The following is a 22,186-nucleotide window of genomic DNA, read 5'->3' on the forward strand; positions in this document are numbered from 1 at the left end:
TTAGTTATCTGATCAGAATAGCCATTAAATTTCTGTAGGAATCCTATCATTCCTGACTGATATAGTTTCTCTACGGTTTCTTTGCTCCAACTCTCAATTTGAAATTTTGGTTCTACCCGGTTTGTCATGATTTCTGTGAACCAATCAATATAATCTTCTGTTGTTACTAACTTCATTTGAACAAAAATTCTGGCTATTGTTTTTAAATGAAATTGTAAAAGCAATGAGGCTTACCTTCCTCCTCTGACTCAACTGTTAATCTGCTTGACTCTGTCCTCTGTAACCTCTGCTGTCTTTCCTCTGCACAAACTCTGTTTCAAATCCCTGTTAAGGCACACAACACCTGCATATCTTCGATCAATTACTCTGTTTTCTGTTTGTTTTGAAAATTAAATACACATTAAGCAATAACCATGTTTCCTTGACTCAAATCAACATGCGTTACTGTGTATTTAAACAAACAAAAACTTAAAAAAATTTGCTCTCGGCCTCTCAACAGATCCTTAAAACATGACTGTAATACAACAATTTGCTCTCTGCCTCTTAAAAAAACATTCTCTGCCCATAAAAATGACTGTATAACGCACAAATGCTCTTGGCCTTTCAACAAATTTGCAAGAAAATGATTGTTATGGCAAATCACTTTCGGCCTCCACAAATACTTCAGAACATTCTCGGCCTATCCATTTCATTATTTTTCACAAAAATATGACTGCGTTTTATATAACAAATACTGCATATGAATTCTATTGACAGAGTTACAAGCCTAGAGGACTAATCACATGCGCTCGGCCTCATTTTTCCTACTGCTTATAACAGGTGTCAAACAAAATTTTTCCTAAAAACGCAGACGATGAAACACTCGGCCTCAAGGCACAAACAATGCAAATTTATCATTCAACTCAGTTCTGCAATCAACATAGCATATATTCAGGCATTCCTACGTATTTCAATCCTCTGAATATGGCACAAATGCATTGATACACAGGGCGCATTATACATTGGACTTGTTTTGCATACACCCTACAGCATTCCTCTGTTTTTAATTGACCATCCTCTCGGCATATACCAATGCACTCAGTTTAGCAGCCCATACATATAACAACCAGCGCTCAACAAACTAATTTATTGCATCAACACCTATATGACACACTCCATGATTCACGCGTTCTCTGTTTTGAACAATCCACATATTCACATGCATTTGACAGAGGTTTAGCGCTCAGCAAAGTGAAGTTTTAAATGTAACAACGGTTGTAACAAGCAGCGCTCACAACCCTTAACAATCTACTTCAATGCGTTCAACACACATATGGCAAACCTTCCATGATTATTGCGTTCCTCTGTTGGCAGCGCGCATGGCAAAAAGGAATATGCAACAATAGTAAACAAGCAGTGCGTATAAATGGCTTTTAACGCTTCCTGCTTCTCCTACTCAAACTAACTATCCGGATTTAATGCATTAAATCCCACATTTAACTCAAAATTCCTTTTCGTGTTATGCATGCAACATGTAACTTTAAATGCCGGATTGTTGACCGTTGTTTCTACACCATACTTTACGCATACAAATCCGTTTAACCTATCCATACATGCTGCAAACTTGGAGTTATCCCGGTTTAAGCGTTACCTGAGTGTCGCTGGCCGCGTGGGATGCAAACAACTCTTCAAATCCCTCTTTCTTCGGTCAATCGAACTGGTGGCAAAGCAACAACGTCTGTGAGTTAATGGCGAAACTCATACTTATCTACAGTCATCGAGCGAAATCAACTCAAATCTTACCTTGTTTACTTGCAAAACTCGGCTTCCTCTACTCGCATGACTCAGATTTTGCCTTTAAATTCTCACTCAACTCACTCCTTTCCCTTTTTACTATGTTTCGGCTTCAAATTCCACTTACTGAGCTCTGGCAATGAAGAATTGTGGTTTGAACTGCGCAGGGAAGGTTTGCTTATGACCGTTTCCTTATTGTACCTGCGTTTCATTTGTTGGTATGCGTGGTTACATGGCCGTCCTCATTGACTCAGTCGCCCGACTGAGTCATGAGGATGGCCGTATTTGTTGTTTCCTACGCATATCCTCCACTGCTACTCCAGCCAATAGCCATATGCTGGCATTACACCGTGTCATCACCGTACCTGCGTGTTGGCCCGCGTGGAGTTTATGGTTTCTCATTTCATTCATTGCGGCAACGTCTGTTGATTGTGGCTTCCGTCGTGCCCTCCATCACAATGATATTTGATTATTATCATTCCTTACCTGGCCGTAGCACTGCTGTATGGTTATTATCATATGGCTGGTGTAATAATGTGCCAAAAACTATTCCATATGATTTACGTTCAAAGCTTGAATTCATAACCTTCGCAATTGAAACGTTTTGCCATTATATATCTATGCCACAGCTTGGTTAAATACCATCCTTTCTTATCATTGTATGTGAATGCCGACGGTTTAGTACTTGTGAAATATATATGACATAACTTGTTTAAACATATATGTTTTTGAAATATATATATGCCATACCATAGCTTCGCTCACCATTGTCGTTGAATGCTTACGGCCTCCACTTATATCTTTACATATTCCACTTGCACCATTACATTGCCCGCGGCCCTTTTATCACTATGTTATATGCTTTTGATTGTTTAGATATGCGCATTAGGTTATATATATATGTCTCCATATTGTATGCGCAATACTTTTATACCCAATACCTTTGATATATGCGCATACCATATTTCTTTTTGCAACACTATTAGGTTATGCACATTTGAAATAACTTTAGCGCCTTATAACCTATGATATATATGTTCAATATTTTCATACTTTAGCGCATATCTTTTATAACATAGCTTTATAATTTTAAAATGACCATTGAGGTCATATTTAAAATTATAATCATTCTAATGCTCTGAGTTCATGTGCAGGTGAAAAGAGTGGTCCCAGTTGGATTCTTTTGCTTTGAAGGAAAATACCTAGGGAAAGTTATATGAGATGAAATGAAATGGAATATGAATAGGGAATGTAGGGTATATATACTGGGAATGAATATCAATGAATATTTGCAGATACTAACTTCAATTAGATCAAAACTAGAAGTTTCTAAAAAAAATTTGAATTTCAAGCACAAAATGGCTATGAATATACTCCCTTGCTGTTGTTTGTACAAGCGGAATGTTGAATGCTGTTTGTACAGGTGGAATGCTGAATGCTATTTGTACAAGTGGAATGGATGAAAAGTAGACTTTTATTACTGCTCCCTGTTTACTATGCTCTATTTCTTGAATTGTTCAGGTCCCTTTGAATAATGTTTCTCTTTTCAGGTCCCTCTGCAATGCTTCTGATAGATTATGTCGGCTCTGATCTGGTTCTGCTGCAACTAAGTTTGCTTCAGGTCCCACTGAATAATGTTTCATCTCAGGTCCCTTCTGCAATGCTTCTGGAATGATTTGATTTGCTGCAACTGAGTTTGCTTCAGGTCCCACTGAATAATGTTTCTTCTCAGGTCCCTTCTGGTTCTGCTGCAACAAATTTGCTTCAGGTCCAAAGTGAACAACACAATCCCTTAGCTGTGGCAGCTAAGAGGTTGCTACAAGACTCTCCCTTGTTGAATGTTTGACTTGTCCTCAAGTCAATTGTGGAAAGGTCCTGCATTGAAATTGTGAGAGTAGTAAAACAAGAACACTGAATTCACAGAGTCCAAGTTTCCCTGGTTTTCCCCTATGAATTCGCGTTTGCTTAGTGCCAGTGGCCTGGTTTTCACCAGCAAACAATTTTTTTTTTTTTTTCATATATTTTTTTTCTTTTTTTTTTTTTTTTATATATTTTTTTTATAGATATATTTTTTTTTTTTTACTATTTTTTTATTCTTTTTCTGAACTGGAAGATGGCAGAGCCATAATTTCCAGTCTTGATTCTTCTACCAGTTGTTTCATGAATGTCTCTTTACTAATAGGCTGATGATAAACTTTCAGCCTATGACCATTTACAACAAATGAGGTGGGGGCCTGGTCAATGGTCTTTATCTTCACTACTCCGTTATCAAAGATATCCTCGATTTCATATGGCCCTAGCCAGTGTGTTGTAAATTTCGCCTTAAAATCCTTGAATTTGGAGTCAAATAATAAGGCCCAGTCTCCCTTATGAAATGTCTTTGTCTTTATGTATCTATCATGCCATTTGATTCTCTGTTGTTGTACTAATGCTATCTGTTCAATTGCTTGTTGACGATGTTCATCCAATTGGTTGAGTTCCATGATCCTTTGTTGCTGTGCTTCAGTCAGGTCCATGCCCAATTCTGCTGCTAGTCTATAGGTTTGTATCTGAAATTCAATTGGCAACAAGGCTTCTTTCCCATAGACCAACTGGTATGGACTAAAACCAGTTGTGTTTTTCCATGTGATTCTGTAGGCCCACAATGCATCCTTCAACTTTTCAGACCAATCTTTTCTATTCTGCTGCACTGTCTTAGTCATGATGTTTTCTAAGACTTTGTTTGTGGATTCTACCTGACCATTTGCCTGAGGATGATATGGAGTAGACTTCCTATGCTTTATCTTATATTTCTCTGTCAAATCCCGCACTAACTTTGAGGTAAACTGCGTTCCTTGATCTGTCACTATTTGTCTTGGAACTCCATATCTCACAAAAATTTCTTCAAAGAGGAAGGTAACTACTGTGTCTTCTGTCGCTCTGCTCACTGCTTTAGCTTCCACCCATTTTGTTACATAGTCCGTGCACACTAGGATGTATCTTTTTCCATTTGATGGTGGATTAATGGGTCCAACAAAATCAAGTGCCCACTGTTCAAATGGCTCAATGAGGACTTGTGGCTTGAGCGACATTTCATCTGACATGATGGGTCTCCCTATTCTTTGGAAACTGTCACATTGTTTGACATATGCCTTAGAATCTTTGAAGATAGATGGCTAGTAATAGCCCAATTGCAGCACTTTATATGATGTTCGCTTGTCTGCAAAATGACCACCACATGGTTCGTCATGACATGCCCTGAGAATATCTAGTATTTCATCTTCACGCACACACTTTCTAATCATTAGATCTGAACCTATATAAAACAAATCACCATTCACCCAACTATATCTAGAACTTTCTCTAACAATTTTCTTTCTTTGCTTGCTAGTGAATTGAGTTGGAAATTTTCCAGATGACAAGTAATTGGCAATATCTGCAAACCAAGGTGTTTTAACTGCTATGGCAAACAGATGTTCATCAGGGAAGTTGTCTATAACTGGATTTGGGTCTTCAGGTGATTGGATGCGGGACAGAAAGTCAGCCACCTGGTTTTCTTTACCTGGCCGGTCTTGGATTGTAATGTTAAATTCTTGCAATAACAGGAGCCATCTAGTAATTCGTCCATTAGTGATGGGTTTGTTCATCAAGTATTTTATTGCTGAGTGATCTGTGTGAATAAAAACTTGATATCCTGTAATGTAATGCCTGAATTTGTTTACTGCATGTATAACGGCTAACATTTCCTTTTCAGTGACTGTATAATTTGTTTCTGCAGGTGTCAAATTCTTACTGATAAAGTATATTGCATAGTTGAACAAATTTTCTTTCTGCCCCAAAGAGGCACCTATTGCAGTGTCTGATGCGTCAGTGGAAATATGAAAAGGAAAAGACCAATTTGGCCCTCGAAGTATGGGTGCCACTGACAGTTTATCTTTTAAAATTTGAAAAGCATTTTGACAGCTATTCGTCCATTGGAATTCAACATCTTTTGCTAAAATTTTAAACAGGGGTTGAGCTAATTTGCTGAAGTTTTCTATGAATCTTCTGTAATAGCCCGCATAGCCCAAGAAACTTCTAACCTCCTTTTGAGTTGTAGGTGGCATTAAGTTAACTAGGACTTGAATTTTGGCTGGATCCACCTTAATTCCGGAGCCGGAAATATGGTGTCCCAGAACTATACCCTCTGTTAACATCATATAGCATTTTTCGTTACTTAATGACAGATTTGTTTCAATACATCGCTTCAAGACTTTCTCAAGATTGTTCAAACAATCTTCATATGTATTTCTATACACTGTGAAGTCATCCATATAAACTTCCACACATTCATGGACTAGATCAGCAAATATCGCAAGCACTGCTCTTTGAAAAGTTGCAGGTGCATTGCATAAACCAAAAGGCAAAACATTATATGCATAGGTTCCCCAAGGGCAAGTAAATGTAGTTTTGTCTTGGTCTTCTGTTGCTATTCTAATCTGATTGTACCCACTAAACCCATCCAAGAAAGAGAAGTATTTCTTTCCAGCCAAAGAATCTAGCACCTGGTCAATGAATGGTAGAGGAAAATGGTCTTTCAATGTAGCCTTGTTTAATTCTCGGTAATCTATACATACCCTCCATTTTCCGTTTTTCTTTGGTACAACAACCAGTGGTGAAACCCATTGACTATCTGAAATAGGATAGATGAATCCAACATTTAGCAGTTTTTGCAGTTCTTCTTTCACTATTTCTTTCATCATTGGATTCATTCTTCGTTGTGGTTGTCTAACAGGTTTAAGTTTATCATCTGTATAGATGTGGTGGATACATGTGTTAGGATGGATTCCTTGCATGTCAGTGTAATCCCAGGCAAATGCTTTTGAGTATTTCTGTAGTAATGCAATTACCTCTTGTTCTTGTTTTGATTGCAGCTGGTTTCCAATATTTAAATATTTTCCAGGATGTACCTCAATTGTTTTGATTATTGGGTTGCTAATTGTGTTTACAGGAAAGATGTCTCCCAAAGAGTGCTGCAAAGTTCTAATAGTACATGTTTCCTGAAAACATTGATTCAAAAGTTCATTTGTAGCTTCATATTGAACTTTCCTAAGCTGCTCTGAAATATTTGGTTCTGAGATAAAGAGATCCATCAGATCTTCATTCTCCTCTTCTTCTCTAAAATCAAAGAATTGATTGATACTTAAAACTGCTTTTGTTTGTTGCTTTTCCTGGGTTTCAAGTATTGATTCTAAAGAAGTGGTTTGTGCAGGTGAATAAAGAGTGACATGCTTCCTTTCATCTCCATGTGAAATTATCATACTTCCAGATCTGCATCCTATGAAGGCATCTGCAGTGGCTAACCATGGTCTGCCTAATATCAGAGGATGTCCTCCCAAGTTTGTCTTTGGTTGCAAGATCAAGAAGTCAACAGGATACTCCCATGAATCCAAGGAAACTATGATATCTTCTAACATTCCTTCAGGAACAACCTTAGATCTATCTGCTAATTCCAATACCGTTGAGGTTGATCTAATGTTGTTTAATTGCAAAGTTTTCATTGTTTCCATTGTCATTACGTTGATAGCTGCTCCCAAGTCTATTAATGTATTAGGTACAGAGAAATTATTTATTGATATGGTAACCATTGGGATACCAGGATCAATATATTTTTCTATTACAGTTTGAGTAGACATGAGACTTGCTAATTTACCAATGACTTGGATTGTTGCTGGATCCTTTTTCTTTCTTTCTTTCCTAATGCACAATTCCTTTATTGTCTTTGCATATATCGGTATTTCTTTGATGGCTTTTAATAAAGGAATCTTAACATATGCATTTTTTAACTCATCTAAGATATCAAATTCAGGAAGGATTATTTGATTTTGAATTTGTTGTTCTACCAACCTTTCAGGATAAGGTGGTGTTTGTGTAATATTTGCTCCTTTCTGATTTTGTACCTTAGTTTGTGTTGTTTCAGATGATTCCCCTTGTTCAACTGGTTCTTCTATAATTAGAGGAGAATCTTTCTTAAGTACTTTTCCAGACCTTAAGTGGACATCATCAAGAGGAAGAATTGAATATGCAGGATAATATGCTGCTTCCTCTACTGTATATGCAGATTTGTCCGCTTTGTTATTTGGATTTGCCACTGGTTGGGATGGTAATTGTGTTGGTCTGGGTTGATTTGAAGGTAACTGTAACTGTTGTGGTTGTGACAGAAATGGTGGTGGATTCTGCTGCTGGAATGGATATGCAGAATTTTGTTGCGGAAATGGCATGGATGGAGGATATTGCGGATATGAAAATGGTTGTTGGTACTGTTGCTGGTATTGCTGTTGATATTGTTGAGACTGTTGTGGCTATTGGTTTCCATAACCATATCCTCTCCAACCTTGTGCAGGTTGTTGTGGATATTGTTGTGGAGGCCAAGCTTGCCATGGCATTGGAGGGGTCCAAGGATTATAAGATGGATAAGCATAATTTTGCTGAGGGACTTGTGGCTGATTCGGTTGTGGCATTCTAGGTGGCCATGGTCTCCTTGGTGCAACATAATAGAAGCCTTCTGCTCCTTGCATTTCTTCCATTGAATTAGTTTGTAAGTCTTTTAATGTTACACAATTTTCAGTGGAATGATTGCCTGTACAAAGACCACACACTTGAATGCTATCTAAAGGACAATCTCTCAAAGGATGTTTCTTTTTACATTTTGAACAAAATATTGCTAAGGCTTGTTCTTCTTCCTTTTTCTTGTTTGCCTTTAGCACATCTACTTGTGTCCCTAATGTACTCAAAAGATCTGTTTTGAAATTTTCCAATAGACTTCCTATTTCAGCCCTTGTTATCCCTCCTGCAGCTGACTTTGCTGCTTTGGAACTCACTTCCCTTCTTCCGGCTTTTGATCTTCCTCTAGAATATTTCTGACATAACTCGACAATTTCATCAAATGGAAGATTTGAAATATCTCCTTTACCCATTACATTTAAAATGTCAAGGTACTCATCTCTTATGCCTTTGAGGAAGATTGTTCTAACAGTTTCTTGGTTTAGGGAATGTTGTTTAGATTTCTGCAGATTATATGCAAACCGTTCTAAATATTCTTCTAGATTTTCATCTTCTTGCTGTGTCATTCTAAACACATCTTCTCTTGAATCTCTAGATCTACAATAAGGCTGATATTTCTTAAGGAATACAGTTCGCATATCATCCCAGGAGGCTATTGTTTGTTCTCCTAAACCCATAAACCATTTTAAGGCTGCTGCTTTTAATGTTGCAGGGAAAAGACGGATCTTATGGACATCATCAGTATAGCCATATGTTCTACATAAGATATCGAATTCAAACATGAATGAATCCGGATCTTCTGTAGACATTCCATAGAAGTTTGGCAACACAGAAGGTGGAATGTTTTTCATCTTTACTTCTTCTCCTAGTATTGCACTTGTATCTATTATTGGGAAACCAAAAGTAGATTCTTGGTCAAGTCCATGTTCTTGTCTTTTCCTGTCATTTTCTAATTTCCTATCATTTTCTTGTTTCCTTTCTTCCTCTCTCTTCCTCCTCCATTCTCTTTCTTGTCTTTCATTTTCAGCTCTTTGTTCTTCAGGAGTAAGATGAATGGATCCATTTCCCTCTTCTTCTGCCATTTGTGGAGTTGTTACAATTTCAGGTGGAGGTTCAAGTTGCGGGAAGATAGGAGGATCGAAAGGTGGAAAAACAACTTGTTTCCCTTTTTCTTTTAGTTTTCCGGAAGTGGAGAATTTTTGCTTTGTCTCCCAAGCTGACAAAGTTTGCCTTTCAATCAAGGTTAATCTTTGGCCACTCCTTTATTTTCCAATCAGCTCTTCAATGATTGGATTACCAGTCACAGGTGTATGTGATGATCCTATCTCTACTTGTGGGGGGTTTTTGATAAATCTACCTTGAGGATCTCTAACTCTAGGCATAAAGAAACATAATTAAAGAAATGAAATGTAGCTAATGTTTTTGTGTATTTTGGATTTTATCTCTCTATTGACTATGCTGATATTTGCCTCCCCGGCAACGGCGCCAAAATGTTGAGCTAATTTATGTTCCTAAACTAACACAATTATTTACTATCAATCTGGGTTGTTTATTCTTGGAGGAAAATTCACTATTTGTGAAGATCAAATACAATCAAACTTTGAAAGATAAATGATTAAAAACTAAGAGAAAATATATCTTAAAACTCTTGATTCAATCAGCTTAAAAGAGGAAACATTGAAAGAGTTCTTGAACTCAAGAAGTATACTTCCAACTCAATTATTACTTCATGAATTAGAGATGATAACCAGAAACTCAAGATGCATAAATCATACATGAACAAGGCTCTTAACTTAAGAGACACTTAAAGTTTTCCAACATAACTTATTCATCTTAAGATATAAATCTAAATGGAAACAAACTAGTTGCATGTAAACAAAAGAGACTACTTCTAATTCACCATTTCATAGAGAGAATGCCCAACTTGAACATTTGTTTCCCAACTCAATTAGATGATGAATAAACCATTAACAACTGAAATCAATCACTATTCATAATCATGATGCAATCTGAAATAAGACTTTGAAAAACTAAAGCTACCATCAACCAGATTTGCAATGAAAGAAATCTAGTCTAACTTGGAAGTGTACTTAGCTTGGAGTGGGGGCCCTCCACCCTTGCCCCAAAATGTTGAGCTAATTTATGTTCCTAAACTAACACAATTATTTACTATCAATCCGGGTTGTTTATTCTTGGAGGCAAATTCACTATTTGTGAAGATCAAATACAATCAAACTTTGAAAGATAAATGATTAAAAACTAAGAGAAAATATATCTTAAAACTCTTGATTCAATCAGCTTAAAAGAGGAAACATTGAAAGAGTTCTTGAACTCAAGAAGTCTACTTCCAACTCAATTATTACTTCATGAATTAGAGACGATAAACAGAAACTCAAGATGCATAAATCATACATGAAAAAGGCTCTTAACTTAAGAAACACTTAAAGTTTTCCAACATAACTTATTCATCTTAAGATATAAATCTAAATGGAAACAAACTAGTTGCATGTAAACAAAAGAGACTACTTCTAATTCACCATTTCATAGAGAGAATGCCCAACTTGAACATTTGTTTCCCAACTCAATTAGATGATGAATAAACCATTAACAACTGAAATCAATCACTATTCATAATCATGATGCAATCTGAAATAAGACTTTGAAAAACTAAAGCTACCATCAACCAGATTTGCAATGAAACAAATCTAGTCTAACTTGGAAGTGTACTTAGCTTGGAGTGGGGGCCCTCCACCCTTGCCTTGCACACTTATGAAGATGATATCAGAAGCTTTATATCAGAAAAACATCCATGTATTGATCAGCAAAATGAAAGTAACACAAGTCTCCAACTTAAGTCTTCACACCAAAAATATTACAGCATAAAAGTATCATATGTCCAGTGTTTTGAGCCATCAAAGTGTGGCTCTTAAATAAGAGGTTCATGAAACCAACTGATCTAAAATCACTCTAACAAACATATCTACTCTAATCCACCTATCCAAGTCGAATCCACCTTCCTCATCCCAAGAAATATGACTAATATCTTGGAATCCCAAAACAGCCTTATTTAGATGGGATTTCTGGATGACTAGTCATGATTGACTAGCTCCAAAAAGGCATAATAAAGCTCGATCTGGTTGAACCAAGCATAGGTGGCTTGGTCCTAGTTCCCAAGCTTTCCATTCATGCATCCCGTTCGTGCTAAGGTGGCCTGCATCCATATCAACCATAAAGTGATTACGGGAATTTCTGAAATTGCCAAAATTGCACTTAAAATCAAACTTTTATAAAAACTCTAGAAATTGACAAATTAAAGTTAAATACCTGATTATACTTCAAATATTCATTAAAATGAGATGGATGAAGTGAAAATGAAGGATAAATGGATAGTTAGATAAGTTTCTCAAAGCAAAAAGAGATCAAAACTGAAGCCCAACAGGCACCATCAAAAATCGAGTTCTCATACCTTTGCATGTAGGGGATTAGCCACACCACCCTTTACATTTATTATCTACTTATTGGTTGGGTGGTGAGCGCGTCCACCAAACCCACTAATGTCCTTGATATTCACCCCCATTGGGGATCCTCAATCCTTATTATTATATTCATTTATAATTTCCTTTTTTTCTCTCCTCTTATTTTTCATTTTCTTTTTTCTTTTAGATTTCTTCTCTTAAGATCTCATCATCATGGAGACTAATTTTTCAACTTCTTGGAGGAATCACCATGAAAAGTAACTCATTCACCTTTCACGTTTTCTCATTTCTTCCTCTTTTACCTTGTTTTTCCTTTATTGAATTTTGAATGTTCAACTTCTTGGAGGAATCACCATGAAAAGTAACTCATTAGCCTTTCACTTTTTCTCATTTATTCCTCTTTTACCTTATTTTTCCTTTATTGAATTTTGAATGTTTTATGTTGTTTTGTTATGATAGGTTTAGAGTTTCATACATTGAGGATAAGGTTTCATAAATAAATCTCCATGATGAAGAAAATGACTTCTCCCTTACCTTCTCCTATTTCTTTCCTATTTCCTATTTCTTTTATTTTTTTTTGTTTGTTATTATTTATTATGTTTTGGTTCTTGCATATTTAAATTTTCATGCATGAAGGCTAAGATTATGTAGAGAAACTCATATTAGGAACATAATTCTTTCCTTGTTCTAGTCTCTTACTTTTTTCCCTTTTTCTTTTAGAATTTATTTATATGTTAATTTATATTTTTATTTTGTAATTATGTGCTTAATAGAGAGAAAAAAGTAACATCCTAGGATTTATATTTAATATTTATCTAAAAGATATAGATTATCCACTCTTTTATAGGCAAAGGGTTCACTTACTTTGAGAAATATATTTAAATTTCGTAGATGATTTTCAAAAGATTTGTTTTTTAGAATGTAATTAAAGTAGAACATGGGTGAGATTACTGCAAATCAATTCCAAACACCAAAACTCAAATAATGTGAGTTCAAATCTTTCTTTTTCTTGTTTTTTGTTTACATTTATTAAACTAAATTAATCTAATTTTACTTTACATCATACTTCTAATAATATATTTTTAATAAAATTCTACATAAAATCATATAACTCAAATATGAGAAATTCATGTAACTTAAATCTAATATTTTGTTATTTTTTTTGTAATAATAATAATAATAATATCCATTTTTAAGGTCACAGCCAAGCCAGACACCAAATTGATTTATGAGACCTCCTTGTTTGTGGGATAAGGGAACCACATCCACGTAGCAATTTGACTGCTAAGTCTACAAAGGCATATATACCCTCCCCACATGCTTTTAATCATTAGGCCCACTCAAATTGTATATAAATATTAAACTCAAATATGAGAAAATCATATAACTCAATTCTAATATTTTATTGTTATCTTTCATTATCTTTTATTTTTTTATATATAAATATTTATTTACCAATAACAAATATTAAATTCAAAATTAAACTCAATATTAATCTTGGCACTAAATATAAAATAAATTAATAAATAAATTAATAAATAGTAGAATAAAAAACAACTTCATATGAATCTTTAGTCAAAGTCAATACATCGAAAAATATTTCCTAAATTGATAATTTTGTCCACGTGATTCATTAAAATTAATTTTGATTTATCAAAATTAAGAAAAATATAAATAATGTAGTTTATTTTGATATTTTATTTTTATAGAAGTAGGTTTTTCTTTTATTGAGCTATGATTAGGTTTCTGCTATACAAGCACAAACTCAATAACATAGACAATCATAGACTTCCTAAGCTAGCTTTAAATTCCAGCCAAAACCACCTAAGTCTCAATGAGGGGTGGCATAAAGACACAAGAGCCTCGTTAAACTATTGGGAGATCAACAAGAATGATGCATTGCAAAATATAAATAACATTAAAGATATTGTTACTTCTAAATTCAAAGAAAAAATGTGGTGTGAGAAAGATTTAGCGGTTAAAAGAAAATTAAGTTATTATAAGAAGGTCATCAACCCCACCCTACAATATCAAAAGTATCTCTCTATTTTAACTAGCTCAAAGAAGAAAATTAATATAGGAAAGATTAGAACGAATTCTCATGAGCTTCATAGTGAAACAGATTAAGTTATTATAAGAAGGTCATCAACCCCACCCTACAATATCAAAAGTATCTCTCTATTTTAACTAGCTCAAAGAAGAAAATTAATATAGCAAATATTAGAACGAATTCTCATGAGCTTCATAGTGAAACAGGTCGTTGGGCAGTTCCTAAAAACCCATGGATAGAAAGGATTTGCCATATATGTGAGAATAGGAACATCGATGATGAAAACCACTTCCTCTTAGAGTGTCCCTCGTACAACCACATTAGATCTCAGTTTCACAATCTTTGTTACAATATTGACCTACCTAGACTTTTACAATGTCAAGATTATAGTAAGCTCGGGAGGCTTCTCTCCAAGCTTTTTGAGCATAGGAATAAAATCTTAAATCAAAATAAATAATTTATTTTTTTAGGTCTGATAATGTTTGGTCTCAATGGACATTAACAACCACCATCATCATTATCATAATAAAAAATTATTAAAAAATATATTAAAAATATTTATTAATATTAAAATATTTTCAAATTGAAATTTAACGTAAATAATACCATTAAATTTTATTTTTAAAATATTGAAAACACTAAATTATTTATTATACTTTAATATTTGAAATATTTAAAAGGATAATATACTAATAATGTTGATATTTAACCTATTGGTTTTACTCTTTGAACAGTACTGTGCTCATTCGGAATAATCTGGTTTTTGAATTAAGCCAGAAATATTATGTAAACATGGTTTAAGAGAATGATTTAAAAAGAGAAGTGCAATTCAAAATTATGATGCAATGCAATCAGAAATATTATGTAAACATGGTTTACGAGAATGATTTAAAGAGAGAACTGCAATTGAAAATTATGATGCAATGCAATCATCATATATTGTATGAGCTATTTTTATTTTGATTATTTTGGAGTGGTGTGGATAAGAAAAATAAAAAGTTGAACACTTTCGTGTTTAGGAATTTACAATGAAATATATTTAATAATAATATAGAGCAAGACAAGATTTTTAAATATAAAGTTTAGAAGTTTATTAAAATAATTTATTATTATTATTATTATTTAGTTTTAAGATTATAGAAATTAGATATTAAATTATATAGATGAAAAAGGTTTATAAGTTTATTATAATAATCAATCCATTAATATTTTGTTTTAGAATTATGAAAATTAGATATTAAATTGGTGTATTAAATTATATTGGTGAAAAAGAGAAGTATGTTTTATATAATAATTTTATTGTTATAATTTACATAATAGTAAATATTCTATTTCCTCTAAATTTAAGACATGAATTTCTTATTGATACTAGTTGTCATCTTATCTATATCATCTTTATTTGAATATTTAATAATAATAAATTTTTAATATTAAAATTATGGAAATTAGATATTAAATTGATGTAAGAAATTTGGTTAGTGAATAAAATATCTATCATCTACATTATAATTTCATTATTATATTATAATTTATGGAAGCCACTGAAATTACTTATAAATACTACATGTCATCTTACTTAAACCTAGATCACCTCTCCCACCCCCTCCACTATATCTTACTTAAACCGACACCACCCCATCGTACCCCCCATAGGCCTCCCTCCCCCACAAATGCTTTGTATGTTACTAAAGCTATCGAGTTGTACCATCCCCTCATAAACCTCGTGTAAAAATAAATAGCATTAGAAATATTTTCTGGATTTTACTTAGCAAGTAGTATTCCAAGTCACTTATTCCATATTTCTTAATTGACCATTAGATGATATCATCGTCATTACATAAAGTAAATATGGAATAACAAGTTACATAATGTAACAACTTTTTTGATGCAATGTATAAATATAAAGCTTCATATTTTACCTTACATCATTACCATTGTTCATTTAATTAGGCTAGTTAATCATGTATTGATAATGTAAGTGTCAACGTCATACAAGGAAGAAACATCTTTGAAATGACATAATAGGCAAATATATCAATGGGCATCGATATATCTTAGAAATCCCAAAGGGAAAAACCAATAAACATTTATTTTATTAAATGTTTAGTAAGGGTGTTCACCCCTTACTCAATGGTTTGTAAGAGAGTCAATCCCTTGATCATTGTTAAAAATCTTACAAGGAAATATCATCTTTAATTCGACATAAATAGTTAGAAACTATTACATTAATTATGATATCATTTACCTAACAATTCCTCAAACAATGTATCTCTCTCGCTTGGTTGTTCCCCGTAGTAGATTACCGTGTGTTGTGTTTGACAATCCCTCAATCTACATGGACCATTAATTCATTGCCTTCCACAATGTTAAACCTAATCCATCCTTCACATATGACACAATCCTTTCCCGCAATTATTGATCTAAAAATGGAGCTCCTAGGCTCTTGTCTAGTTTACAAGAACCTCTCCCACTTCCAAAGCTTGAATATTCCCAAGTCTTTAATTATTAACCAATGTGGAAATTAACAAATGCTTGAAAATATAGACATATGCTTGTATTTATTGTTATATGTTTATGTGCTTTAAAAACTATTGTGTATGTCGATATTTAAATGTGCTTGAACATATCTATATCTATATATATATATATATATATATATATATATATATATATATATATATATATATATATATATATATACAGTAAATATTGTAGCAGTAAAACAAACACATGAGACAACAAATTAACTAGGAGTTCACCCACAACTCTTGGCCTACGTCTCTGTGAGCTCTAGTCAACTCAACTAGGCTCTCTAGGATTATGGTGTAACTCCTTTTTTACAAGCTCTTGGCCCACTCCTATTGTTTTATACAGAAATAACATGTTCAGACACCATTTAATCCCCAGCTCTTGAAGCTCCGGCTCTTTCCTCTAGCTCTTTGGCTCTTGGTTCCGGCTCTTGGCTCTCACTCTGGCTCTTTGGCTCTATTTATGGCTCTTGGCATTGACTCTATCTCTTTGTCTCTAACTCTGGCTCTTTGGCTCTTTGGTTCTTCGCTCTAGCTTCTTTCTGCCTTCTACAACCTTCACACTCTCTGGCTTTTCACTTGAACTTCAAGTTACCCCAAAGGCTCCCTCAACTGCTCTGTGTAGTAGCTCTTTGGCTCTCCCTCTTTCTACTCTCTCGGCTCTCTGCTACTACTACTTTTAGAATTCAACAACAAACAACAACTTGGCCACCATTCAAAAGCTCAGCAGCCCCTGTTATCTATAGTTTCGTGGCTTTTAAGCCAAATCGCACTGCTTGTTCATTGTCCCTCTCGGGCTCCCTGCCTTCCAGCTGTTCCTTTGTCCCCAATCATGAGGAATCATTCCCATTTTGCCTTTGTGGCTCTCTGAGCTTCATAAAGCATAGGTGTAACAACAGTTTCAATGGAAATGGACCAACACACAGGAAACCGGTCGTTTTGCTTTCTTGTTTTTTTTCGCTTGAATCCCTTCTTTGAGCATTAGCAAATCATTGCTAAATGCTCTCAGGGATGAATTCCACCTATTACATAATGGAAGGATCTATCGGTACTTTAAATTCTCCAAAGGCATTCGTTCCGTGCTAACACAGGAAAACGCTGAAATAAATGGAAAAGTCTACAGAAAACAATGTTCCCAGACTTCCAATTTCTATAATACCACTTTATATCCCTATTGGGTCTTCCTGGGAATCGCTATCACATATCACAATTGACCTGCCCCTTTGTATTTCTCAATACATTAAAACTACGAAAATACATATAAAACATACAAAAAAACCCCACTTGTCGGACTTGAAATATTATACAGAGGCATTTCGGAACGCTTTCGAGTCCATAATTTCGCATCACATATCCATATATATATATATATATATATATATATATATATATATATATATATATATATATATATATATATATATATATATATATATATATCCCTGCTCCACGGTAATGTGTCGATGCGATACTACGATGCGAGAAGTTGCAATCGCAGATCTCTCATGCCTCGGGCCTGCGTAACGCTCCGTTCTGGTCGCCGATTGCGATATCGCTCCATTGCGATCACCGATTATGATCTACTTATCATTGCTGATGTGATATGCTAATCAGATCTGGACCATTGATTGGCCAGATCCAATGGCCCCTATTCAACCATTGTTTAAGCCTCTAATAGTTCTATTTCATGTTTTTTCTTCATGTTTTCAGCCTCCAATAGGGTTATCCACTGATGCGATATTTCCTCTTTGACCAATCAAACAGGGCCACGTGGCCCAATCCCAACCTACCATGTGTTAGTTGTGGATGGGCCCATGAGCCTATACTAAAAATCAAAATTTTCAATATAGTTCAAAATTTAATGAAATTGCTTCATTTTCCAAGGACATTGGGCAATTTTCATTTTACAATAACTCCTTCATCCGGAGTCCGTTTTCACCCATTCAAGTTGCATTGGATTCAAAATGAGAATATCTTTGTAATGAGACTATTTCTGAGAGCAGCCTATAACTTTAATTTTATTTTGATTTACAAATGATTTGTGCCATTTGCACCTTTTACCTCTTGCATGAAGTCTTTTAGACTTAGAGGTTTATCCACGATCCATTTTTGGATCATGCCTTCCCACTAAAATAAATTTTGGTCTCCAAAAGACTGATATACTGATTTGAAGAGTAAATGAGAGTGACTCACCCTCTTCTTTCAGCCTCCCTACACTTGCCTTTGCATAGTGCCTCTGAACCAAAGTTTCTGACCAATTCCCTTCTCTGGATGGGCTGGTCTTCTTGAAAAGAACTGTCTTCCTCCTTGCCTTCCTGCAGAACTTCTGCTAAACTAATCATAGAATGTAGTTTGAGCTTCATTGCCTTGATCATTGATCCATAGTAGCTCAACAAATGTGAAGTACATCTGCTCCACAAAACTTTCATTTGTCCATGTTTGATAAGCTGCCAACAACAACTGTTAACAACAACAGGCATACAGACAACAACTGGATGGACTAAACTCCTACTTCAACAAAAGAAACAAATTTTCACATCTTGTGAACACCTCCATGTCTTACATCTGCATAAAAATGATGGACAAGACAACAAGCCCACAAAACATGCCTTTAAATAGATGACCCTTAAGTCAAGCATATGGAAAAAGACCATTAGGACTATTTTTCCAAAGATGAAACACTTCATTATTATCTCCATTTGGATACCAAGTTAACTTCTTTCAAGTCAACATGGCATCACATGCATGTCAAGCAATCAACCCTGCAAGCTAATTACACATACATGTCTAACAGACAAGGAAATCATCAACATCCCTGTGTTCATGCATATCAAACTTATGCATGCATTTAATCCTTCAACTTTCATTTAAGCACACTGTACTTTCGAAGTTGAAATGAAATATAATGTAGATGCATCAATAGACATGCTATCTCAATTGGATAAGAACTCTAATTGTTACTTACCAATCCATTTCAAAGGTACTAACCTTACCTGCACATCAGCATCAACATGTGAATCATTTTGAGACACATCATTCATGGAGTCTTCACTTCCATTTCTACCATATTCCCTTTCCACTTTCTTCAGCTTTGGTGGAAGCATTGTTGGATTCAGTGTCCAACATTTTGCAACAAGATGTCCTTGTTTACGGCAGTAACTGCACTACATGTGCATCCTCTTGATAGCATGATTTGCTTTGTCCAATGGACCTTTGGTTGTCTGCTTCTTTTCCTTCTTCTACTTCCTGTATGTAGCCATTCTCTTCCAACATCTAGAAACATCATGGTTATCCAAACGACAAAAGGAATATGCAACTATTTCCCCATAATTATGTGGAAATTTATCATGCTTTGCAAAATCAAAAGGAATATAATTAGAACCAGATTTATACCTGCCTCTTTCACATTTATTTCCTTCATGAGGAGGTGAAAAAAATGAAGAAATGGCTCCCTTTGGAAACCATCAAACTCTTCAAGGTTGCTAGAGTCTCCCCAACTCTCTGGTTCAAGCGTGTCCTTTTGAACACCTGCATCCTGCAATTGATGTTTCAAGCTATTGTATTCCTCTTGGATACAACTTTGACACTTCTAAGGTAGAGGACATGAAATGAAACTCCTTCTTAAGACTGTTTCAATGGCTTTCATGATAGCTTTGGAATTCTCTCCATAAGACTATCCATAGACAAGACCCAAATATTTAGGCCTTTCCTCAACCATTATTAGTTCATCAATACCTTGTGCATGCTTTCCCAAGCCCTTTCCTTTATAGCCCATCTTGGACATTAGCTTGGAACCTAAGCCTTTTGTATGTTTCTCAAAAGAACCAATAAAAGCATTCTTAGAAGAATTTGAAGACAAATTCAAATGGCTTACCTATTCTTCAAGCTGGTACTTGACTAAGGCTTGTTGGGCAACAAAGAGCTGAGTTTCCAACTCATGCATCCTTTTCAGGTTCATATTTGGAATATGAAGTTGCATCTCCATTTCCTGCAATTTGTGAGCAAGCAATTGCTTCTCTTCCTTCATGGAATTCAGTTGCTTTCTAAGTATTCTTCTCTTCCTTCGATCCTCATACATTCCTCCCACCATATCCATTATGGTGGACAATTCCTACTTCATGTCTTCATCAAAGAGTCTCGTGAAGAAAACAGAATTTGAGGACCCACTTGCAGAAGTTATCATTATGCCAATGAACAAAAAAAAATCAACAATATAAATAAAGAGCTCATTTAAGCAATCTCTTGCAACAAACCTCTTGTGCTTTGGATTTCTTTGAGGTCCTTTGGGATAGAAGAATGCCTTCAGCCCTTCTCCTTCTTGTCCTTCCTGGACTGAGCTATCAATAGCTTCCCCTTTACCTCTGCAAACTCAGAAGATAGTCAGTATGCAAAACAAGCATAGAATAAGCCTCTTACTGTTCAAACACCTTTCAGACAAGTAGTCTTTGCTTTGTCAATCAATCATTCTGATATAACCTTCTTTGAAGGTGGGGTTAACCTATCTTAAGCTCTGATACCACCTGATCTGAAAATTGGGCTCTTAGGGTCCTTTTCTAGCTTATAGGAGCCTCTCCAACTTCCAAAGCTTGAATATTCCTAAGTCTTTAATGATTAACGAATGTGGAAATTAAGAAATTCTTGAAAATATAGGCATATGCTTGTATTTATTGTTGGCTATTTATGTGCTTTAAAATATGTTATGTATGTTGATATTTAAATTTTCTTGAACATATATATAAATGCCTATAATAGTGAATAATGTAGCAGTAAAACAAACACATGAGATATCAAATTAATTAGGAGCTCACCCGCAACGCTTAGCCTACGTCTCTATGAGCTCTAGTCAATTCAACGAGGCTCTGTGGGATTATGTTGTAAGTCTTTTTTTACAAGCTCTAGGCCCACTCTTGCTATTTTATACAGAAACAACAAGTTCAAACACCATTTAGTCCCCGGCTCTTGAAGCTTTGGCTCCTGGCTCTGGCTCTTTGGCTCTTGGTTCTGGCTCTTAGCTCTGAATCTAGCTCTTTGGCTCTAGTTCTGGCTCTTGGCTCTAACTCTAGCTCTTTGGCTCTTCGCTATAGCTTATTTCTACCTTATGCAACCTTCACACTCTCTAGCTTTTCACTTGAACTTCAAGTGACTCCAAAGCCTCCCTTAGCTGCTCTATGTAGTAGCTCTTTGGCTCTCTCTCTCTGCTCTCTCGCCTCTCTGCTACTACTACTTTCAGCATTGAGCAACAAATAACAACTTGGCCACCGTTCAACAACTCAGCAACCCCTATTATCTATCGTTCTATGGCTTTTAAGCCAAGTCACGCTGCATGTTCATTGTCCCTCTCGGGATCCCTGTCTTCTAGCCATTCCTTTGTCCCTAATCATGAGGAATCATTCCCTTTTCACCTTTGTGGCTCTCTGAGCTTCATAACGCATAGGTGTAATGGCAATTTCCAATGGAAAGGGACTGGCGCATGGTTAACTGGCCATTTTGTTTTCCTGTTCTGGTTCACTCGAATCCCTTCTTTGAGCATTAAAAATCATTGCTAAATGCTCTTGGGGATGAATGCCACCTATTCCACAATGGAAGGAGCTATCGGCACTTTAAATTCTCTAGAAATAGTTGTTCTGTGCTAACATAGGAAAATGCTGAAATACACGGAAAAATCCACAGAAAACAATGTTCCTGGACTTCAAATTTTCATAATCCTGTTTTATATCCCTATCAGGTCTACCTGGGAATCGCTATCACATATTGCAATTGGCCTACCCCTTTGTATTTCACAATACATTAAAACTATGAAAATACATATAAAACATAAAAAAAACCTTGCTTGTCGG

This window comes from Pinus tabuliformis, chromosome 3_2 (assembly GCF_031772625.1).
Source record: "Pinus tabuliformis cultivar Carrire ecotype Pingquan chromosome 3_2, CPIR1, whole genome shotgun sequence".
Classification (NCBI taxonomy): Eukaryota; Viridiplantae; Streptophyta; class Pinopsida; order Pinales; family Pinaceae; genus Pinus; species Pinus tabuliformis.